This window comes from Leishmania donovani, chromosome 31, assembly GCF_000227135.1.
Source record: "Leishmania donovani BPK282A1 complete genome, chromosome 31".
In the NCBI taxonomy this organism is placed as follows: domain Eukaryota; phylum Euglenozoa; class Kinetoplastea; order Trypanosomatida; family Trypanosomatidae; genus Leishmania; species Leishmania donovani.
In genome coordinates, this window is record NC_018258.1 from 724,247 (window position 1) to 733,139 (window position 8,893).

The following is an 8,893-nucleotide window of genomic DNA, read 5'->3' on the forward strand; positions in this document are numbered from 1 at the left end:
CCCTGCGTTCCTTTGCTGGGCTGCTCGTGCCGATGATGGTGTTGCTGCTCCAGACGTACCGCTCGCTCGCCCGCCCGCCCTCTCTCTCTTCGCTGCCGAGACACGATCAAAGGAGGCGCTTTTCGCGGTTAAACTCCAACGCGCGTGGTGTACCGCGCGACGCGCCCGACCCGCTCAGGCAGAAACGAAAGTGTACCTCCGCCTGCCCAAGAGAGCGAGAAGGCCGCAGTGAGTGCAGGTAAAAAGATGTGGGCAACGAGCGCACGCCCTCACAGAAAGAAGAGCAGCGAAGAAAAAGCAGAGCAAGATGACGTCCGTGCGTGCAGGCACGATGTGTGCAAATGGCCAGCTCACTCTAAGCCTCAGCAAACAAGCAAGCAAGCAAAAAAAAAAAGATAACAGAAAGCTCCGCACATATAAAAAAAAGACAAGAGAGGGGAAGAGTGGAGAAGAGGAAGGTGCCACACAATGTGCATGCACTCACACGAACCAAACAAAGACCACAGCAGCCGTCAGGGAACCGGCGGCGGCGAGCCGTAAAGCTACCTCAGATAGACGGAGAGATACCGAGAAAGAAAACGGAGGTAACAAGAGGGAAAATGGAGAATAAGCCAGTCGCCCACACGCACGCGCACACAGAAAGAGACAAGACTCGGCGAAACGCTTAGAGGCACGGAGAGGGAGGGAGGGTAGAGACACCAAGAAGAAAAGCGAGCAAGCATAAGACGGCTAATGACAGGGAAAGAAAGCAAAAAGAAGGCACGCGATGACGAGGTGCGCACTCGAAGGCAGCAGAAACAAAAAAGCGCAACAATAAATCAGGTGCGTCCCCGCAGTTCCTTACCACTGTCGTTCGGACTCTTCGCTTGGCGTTGTCGTTATTATTTTGGTTTGCTGTCGTTGTTTGATTGTGTTTTGGGGGGTTGCTTCTTTTTCTCTTTGGCGTAGGTCGGACTGCGTTCCGACTTCGAAGGAAGCCCGAGCACGCCTACGACTGGTTGCTTCGATGGTGCGAAGAAAGCAGTGAGGGGAGGGCAATAGTTTGATGGATGGCAGCTCCGCAAAAACACAACCAGTTTGGCAGGCGTACGGGACCCCCACGCTATCCTTCTTTTTTTTTGGTTTGTTTGTACGCCTATCAATAGGCGTGCACAGAAGCGTGGGGCAGCGGGGTGTTGGTCGACGAAAGACGCCTTGAGGGAGTAGAAAGAAAGAACGAAAAGATCAAGGTAAGTTATATGATTGACTTTCCCTGCTGCGGTCAAACACCAACGGCACTTGAAGAGGTGGTCGATTTCGCTGCCGTGGAGAAGCGCCAGAACGAAGAGACGAAAAAAGCTCTGCTGTTTGTTCTCTCAAAATGGTGCGGCGTTTTGTGCACACTCTGTGCAGCTATCGGCTTGGATGTGTGCGAGCGTTGGGCAAGCGAGTAAGCGGAGGCGTTTCCGGGCGGTATCGTCTCTCCGGCCCTTCTCTATTCGTTGTGGTTTGTACACGGTTGGAAGAAGTACACCAGAGGAAGAAAGGGAGCAAGACAGACAGAGAGAGAGAGCAACAAAACGAAAAAGGAAAGACAGACAACAGCGAAGGGCAGAGCTGAAGCGAGCAGAAACAAAAAGGGTCGGAGAGGAAGAGAGCACACAACAGCAACCTCACCAAAACACACGAAACATGAAAAAAATGCCCTCCGTCAAGACACCCAGGAAGAGAGAGAGACGCTAAGAGAGACAGAGGGATGGAGGGGAGGGGGGAGAAGGTGAGAGATGCAGGCAACGAGAAGGGAAAATATGCGAGATCGAGTACAGCAGCAAAAGGTGGTAAGAGGCCGATATGCCTCTCCTACGTGTGCGTTTTATTGTTCGCTTGTCTTGGCCGGCGTTATCTGTTTTGATGACTTCTCACAGCATGGCAGCGTTCCCCTTGCCGGCGCGGCCGCCCCACAGCGAAGACAAATCCCGCCCGCTGACCAGTACGCTCTTTCCTTGCAGGAGCCCCTCCTCTGCGATGTGCGAGTGCGCCCGCGATAGCGGCTGCCGGGGGAGGGGGGGAGGGCGACACACCTTCCCCAATCAGAGAGCTAGACTTTGCGCCGCAAGATGCTGAGCTCGGGGAGCAGGGGCAGCGGCAGGCGTGCGTGCCTGCGTTGAAGCACACCCACCAGTAGAAGAATAACTGAAAGGAGGGAAGGACAAGCTTATCAAAGCAAGGGGACGGGGGTGGGGAGGAGGAGGAAGGGAACGAAAAAAAAACGCGAGAGACCACGCAGACGAACAAAACCTTTTAGCCAATGCGTGGGCACGGAGACACGTTCATGTGGTGATATTGAAATCCTGGAGGGAGCCGGCTGTACGCACGTGTGTGTTGTGTCTGTATGCGCCTCCGCACGTTGAAGAAGTGGCAAAAGATAAGCGAGTGCCCTCCACGACTCCGTTGGCTTGCCCGGATGTATGTGACCGTGTGTGTGGTAGAGTGCGCCACTGCCCAGAGAGGAGACAAGTAGAAGAAGAATAGAAAGAGAGATAGGATAGCGATATGACAAGTAGCCGTTGCATATGGGAGCCTACTCCCCCACCACCACCATCACCGCCTCCATCTGGCCCGCAGGTGGGCCGCTTGATGTGAAAGGGGGTGCTCACACGTCCGGCGAAGCAGGGAATGGCTCTTCTACGCTTCGAGAAACCGCCCCTGGCATCTGCGTAATCCTTGTGGGCATGTGTACCACGCGGAACGTACACTAGAAACCCTCCTAGTGTTCCAGATCCGCCCATTTTTCGTTCGCAGCAGTTGTTTTGTTGGTGACGCGCGTCTGAATATGTGTCTGTACGCTGATTCCACCTCATCCACATGCAGTGCACGCCGTGGGTAAGAAAGGGGTCGAAACGTAAGACAAGAGCAAGCACATCCAGAGAACGACATCCAGATACACAGAGACTGGCAAACCTTCTCATAGAATAGGAAGAAGATATAGGCACAAACGTATGTGCACGGGTCCGTGGGTGGCACACGTCTCTATGAGTGCGTGCATGGCCAAGAGGGAGAAGGAAAAAAAAGAGAGAAGCGCAAACAAACGTAGGAGAGTGCATGGCATGTTAGACGCAAGAGTCATCGCATCCCTAACAGAAATACAAAAGGAAAAAAAATATATTTGCTACTTTACAACTCGATGAAGACGAAGGCACAGCGAAAAAAAGAAAAACGAGAAGGGAATCGCTGGTGCGCAACCGAAAAACACCAAAAAAGAATGGCAACCGCAAGCAAGGGTGCGAAACAAGCAATCCAATCCTGCGCAAAAAAAAAAAGGACCGAAGGAAAAAAAAAAACAGAATAAAAAGGACAGTGGAAGAGGGGTAGGGTGAGGGGTGAACAAAGGCATCTCGAGAAGGAGAGAGACGGAGAAAGACACGCACACAAAAAGAACAAAGACGAGCCACGAGGAAAAGAGAGAGAGGAGGAGAAAAGTACGCTCGTGTGCCGGCGAGCACCACTGCTGGAGCTGCACCTTTTGCGTTGCTGCTGCAGCTATACGTTTTTTTTTGCGCGCGTGATTGGCAGACACGCGCATGTGAAAAGGGAAAGAGAGAGAGAGAGCAAGACACGAGGAGGAGAGGTGGAACACACAAACTCACTTTGACCAGAATGACACACAGCCGCCACGCGCGCCGAAAGCCCAAAAACTATAGAAAGACCACAAGCACACACACACACACACACACACATGTATGTATGTATGTATATGCATGTATATATCAGGAAAGCAGCACCCCTCACAGGCACACGAGCGCGCGCTTTGCACTGCCCGTGAGGACATCCCTGCGTAAGACCAGAAGGAGGGCGGCAGCCGATATTCGCCCAAACTTGCGAGAGCACAAGGGAAAGGCGTGGGCCAATCACCTGGTGCGCACACGCGTGCTGGATTCAGCCATATGTCTGTTCATGTCCGTACAGGTGGCGTCAGGCACGTGTTTGCGCAGGAGAGGGGGAGAGGGGCTTGATCGTTCACGCGCGTGCTTCATTGTCCACTTACGCGTGCACGAGATGGAGCAATCTTGCACCGTATTCCACGCGCTGGCAGAGCGAACTTTTTTGTTCTCACACTCTCTCTCGCTGGGTTTGGTCAGTGATCCTCTCTTTCTTATGCTCCATGTCCTCCTGCTAGACACTGCCATCAGACTGCTTGCATGTGTTGCCTAAGCAAGGAAGTTCCATCATTCCCTCGCCTTCGTCTACCCACCTCCACTTCGAGGCTCGTGCGTGCCGGCGTACGCCTTCACCCCCTTGCCAGGGAGAAGCTCGCATATATAAAAAAAAGAATGAAACACGGAGCGAGCACGGGGTGGGGGGTCATTCGCGTTTGCTTTCGCTTTCCCTCTTCTCTGCTGCTGTCCGTTGGCCCCTTCCAACCGCTTCGTTCTTCATTACGTTCTCTTTTTGAAGAGATCTGTTTGATTTATCGTTAGAGAGGACTTTGCCCGTTCACCCTCACACACGCACGCGCGCGCAGATATGCGTATTTTCGTTGCTGTTGTTGTTTCGGTTCCGCGTGTGCAAACCTTACAGGAGCGGGAGAGTTACATGTTGCCAAGCAGCAGATGTCGACGCACAAGCACGAAGAGGGAGAGCGGGAAGGCGGGTGGAACAAAACAAAAGGGAAGAAAAGGGCGAGAGGAGGGGAGAAGAAATACATAAGAAAGAGAGAGGGGAGGGGGAGGAGTGTGGCGGCTTATATATGTGCGTGAGGGCGTCTGTTTCGGGGGAGAGGTGGGCACTCATCGCGAAAAAAGGGAAAGAAGAACCACACACACACATAAGTGTCTACGCGCTCTCGCTTCACGGCCACAACCACCTGTTTGCACCCAGACGACTGTACAGCGCATGCGTTTCCGCCGTAAAGCAGGCACACAAACACATATGCATATACATCAGAAGCGCTGCCACGCCCAAAAAAAAAAACTTCGTTCCTCAGGAATCATAGAAAACCAGAGAGACAGTCACGGCGCTCGTCGATCCTCCTCTGCCCTCTCCATCCGATCCATCGCGCCATGACAAGAGCACATTGAAAGCACACACACAGGAGAACGAGGGAAAGGAGATACTACTTGGCAAGAATAAGACGCACCGCGATGTGATGCCCTCTCTTGTCTTTTTATGCCGTTCTTCTTTCGTTAGCTGAGTGCACGCACGCACACACACACACATGCCTCGATGCGCCCCTCATGGGTGATACAGGGTTGTTCGCTTCATGTTTCTTTTGTTTCGAAGTGAAAGGGGAGGTGGGCACCCCTCCAAAACATCCAGGCCAACGAAGAGGACACATAGGGAGGAGAGAGCATAGACAAGAGAGAAGCAGAAAGAGATCCAGAAGCTCAGTAAAACAGCATCGAAGAAAGACACTGGATCGGGAATGAATGAGCCCTCGACGCAGTGTTTGCTGAGCGTTTTCCATATTGCTTCATTCTTGTCGAGACTTTTCCTGTTTAGGCTCACCTTTTCCCTTTTTCTTCCTTATCGCTCTTAGCAGTAGTCAATGCATGCACACAAGAAGCGGCGCATGTAACGCAGCATGACATCTTTCTCTTGTTTCCGCACGTGGACGTTATTGTTAAACAAGCAGGTCCAACAGAGAAGATGTGCAGGTGAATAACAGACTGAGGGGAGTGGAGAAGGGGAGGAGGGGCGGAGGGGCGGAGAAGCTGAGAGAAGACTTGGACTCCCCCATGTACTCGTCCATTCTGTCCGCTCCGACCACCATCGGCACCACTGATCGCGCACCTCCAACGTTGCCGCAGCTTCCCTCTTCGTTTACTCTTTTTTGGTTCGTTTTTTCGGCGCTGTCAAGACTCAGTTCAACGTAAGCGAATCCATGAAGTAATCGGTCTTGTGAAAGGCCTGCAGAGCAGGAAAGGGGTGCGCGTAAGTGCCGGAGTGTTGCTGTTTTTTTTTTTTCTGGGGGAAGGGGTTCTTCCCCCTTTTCCTTCCGTTCTTCGTATGTGCTGAAGTCGTGCTCTGCGTCTTCTCGCACGCCTGTCCGACATGCACTCAAACTTGCGCAAGACGGTGTTGACGCTGACGAAGAAGACACACGTATACGCACGCGGTGGCACGCCATCGCTGGAGGAAAAGGCGAACGAAGCAACGGCACGCAAACATGGAAAAGAGGACAGGAAAGGAGAGCAAAATAAACCACATCGGGCTGCGGTTCTCTACACCCACCGAGGCTCCCATCCCTTCCCAGAGAGCGAGAGAGAGGGGGAGAGGCGGTGGTAGTGGGAAGCGCACAGAACACTGGGAAAGGACCGAAACGAAGAACAAAAAAAAAACAGGCGACGAATTTCACAGAAAACACAACAGAAGACAAAAGGGGCGCACACGTGAGTCGTGGGAGAGCGAGAGTGCACATAAAAGAACAAAATGACAGATAAGGGCGCGAGAGAGGGAGAAAAAAAGACACGATCAGCAAGAACGGCAACAGTAACAGGTTTAGCCGCTTGCCTGCTCATCTTCTACTTGATCGCCTTCAGTCAGCACCCGTGCTCGTCGGCAAATCTGTCTTCTTGAGAAGAGACAAGGGAGAAAAAAATGGACAACGCCGCCATCACCAAAGCCCACCAGCGCCTACACGCATAGGTCTCCCGGATCCGACAGATCAGCTGTACAGAGGAGACTCGAGCGCACACACAAACACGACACAACACAAAAAAGGCAAAAAAAAACTGAAAAGAAGTTAAAGAGCAGAGCTTTTACATTCTGTAGTTCTCTCAGAAGAGCATCACGTCTCTGTGCGGCGCATTGTTGACGGGCGAAGAAGAGATGTGCAAGGGAGCGAGAGTGAATATGTATATATGTATATATGTATGTATATATGTATATATGTATGTATATATGTATATATGTATGTATATATGTATATATGTATGTATATATGTATATATGTATGTATATATGTACAAGCACAAACAACTGTTAAGAGACGTCTTCAAACCGTTTGAACGGAGGGAGGAGGGGAGGGTTGGAACGAAAAAAGCGAGTGAGTGTGTCAGTGAGAATGCGTGGTTCGCTTCTTTTTTTTTTGCTTTTCGTTTTCTTCCAGCCTTTGCTCGTTTTTTGTTTCGAGTTGCGTAAAGTATGCGTGTCTGTCACGATCGCGCTTCCCTGGTTGTAAAATAAAGGGGGAGGAGGAGGGGGCGAAACGAACGAGTTCGAATTCGCTGTGATGTTGCATGTCCTCAGCCTGTGCACCCCCGTTGCGCGGGGAAGGATAGTACGGTGTGCAAAGGCTGAGGAGCGGTGCACAAAGGCATTCTTGAAAGTTGGCGTGGCCCCGTTCAGCCGATGCCGGGGGGCAGACTAAGACAGGAGCCGCAAATCCACACATATCGAGTGGGGAAGGCGAGGTGAGGAACACAATGGGTTGCTACGCTCGGAGCGCATAAAAGGAAAAAAGGGGAAAAAGGGGGTGCGCTGCTGAACACTGGAGCAGTGAGACGGCGGAACGGCAAAGAAAACGTCGGTTGTGGCGGCGGCGCAATGATGAGAGCCACAGAGAGCAAAAGGCAGAGCAACGAAGCGGCTCAGGAAACACGAAAAAAAAAAAAACGGAAGTCGAAGACGTCTACGTGCATGCCAAAGAGAGTGGGAGGAAGGGAAAGTGCGAAAGCAACGAAAAGGAGAAAGAAATAGAGGCGAGAGGCGGAGAGGGGGGGGCGAACAGGGAAAGTGTGCTGTTCATGCGGTGGAGTATGTCGCCCCTTTGTTGTGTGTTGGTTTTTTTGTGTGTGTGTCGTCCCCAGACCGGAAACACGCGCACGGAAGCACAGATAAAAAAAATATATACATGAAGACGGGGACAGAGGAGGAGGGGAACAACAACCAAAAACAAAAACGGAAAGAGCAGATGAATGGCGCCAAAGAACAAGCAAACACGAACAAAAGATACAGTGGAGGCCAAAAGAAGGTCCGTATGCGCACATCATCGGCCGTGGAACGAGAACAGGCACAAGCGAAATGAGACATGCAAAGTGGGAAGTAATGGCACATGCAAAGACGCCGGCAGGAGGAGAAACATCTCCGCCCCCCCCCCCGTTGGGCCGATCGCCTCCACCACCCGCCTCGCACCAACCATGCAAGCCCATAACGCTGCGACTTCCGCGTCGCGCTGGCTGTGAGCACAGGCATGCGCAAGCGCGCATAGGCAGAGAGCGCCGTACGCACAGGTTCTGCTTCAACAGCAGCGAGCAGGACAGTAAAAAGAGGGTAAGCGCTATTTACCGACGCACTCGGCTCTCCTCTTACGCTCGTGCTCGCAGTTCTGCCATAGCCGTGAGCAAGTCATCGATGTTCACGGCTATGGCAGAAGACGCGGCCCTGGGGAGGAGGTTGGACGAATGTTCGCGCACAAACAACGACGAAAAGAAAAAAAGAAGCCCAACACAGCTAGCACTCGACCACCAACACCGTTACCCAAAAAAAAAGATGCACCAAAAAGCTCAGCCCTGTTGGCAAGAGAAGAATCGAATGAAAGGCAGACGAATGCGTAAACGAAGATGAAAAGAGGGACATAAAAGAGGGGAAGAGAGAGGGAGGAACAACGGAGCCACATCCGTGTCTCATGAGGATGCAAAGACGGATGTGCATGGGGCAAACACAGACATGCACGAAGACACTTGCACCCCTGAATTATATCTCAAGGAAACACCGTCGACCAACAGAAAAGAGCGAACAAGAAAGCGAGACAAGACGCTTCGATCAAGGAAGTCGAGCACACGTAAAACAAAAAGACAACTGCGCCTACGACAAGAGGCGAAAGAAGGAGACATATTTGATCAGCGTGCCCACTTCTCTGCCGCAGCGCATCAGCCATACACTACTCCACTCGGCCTGCCACAGGGCCCCATCG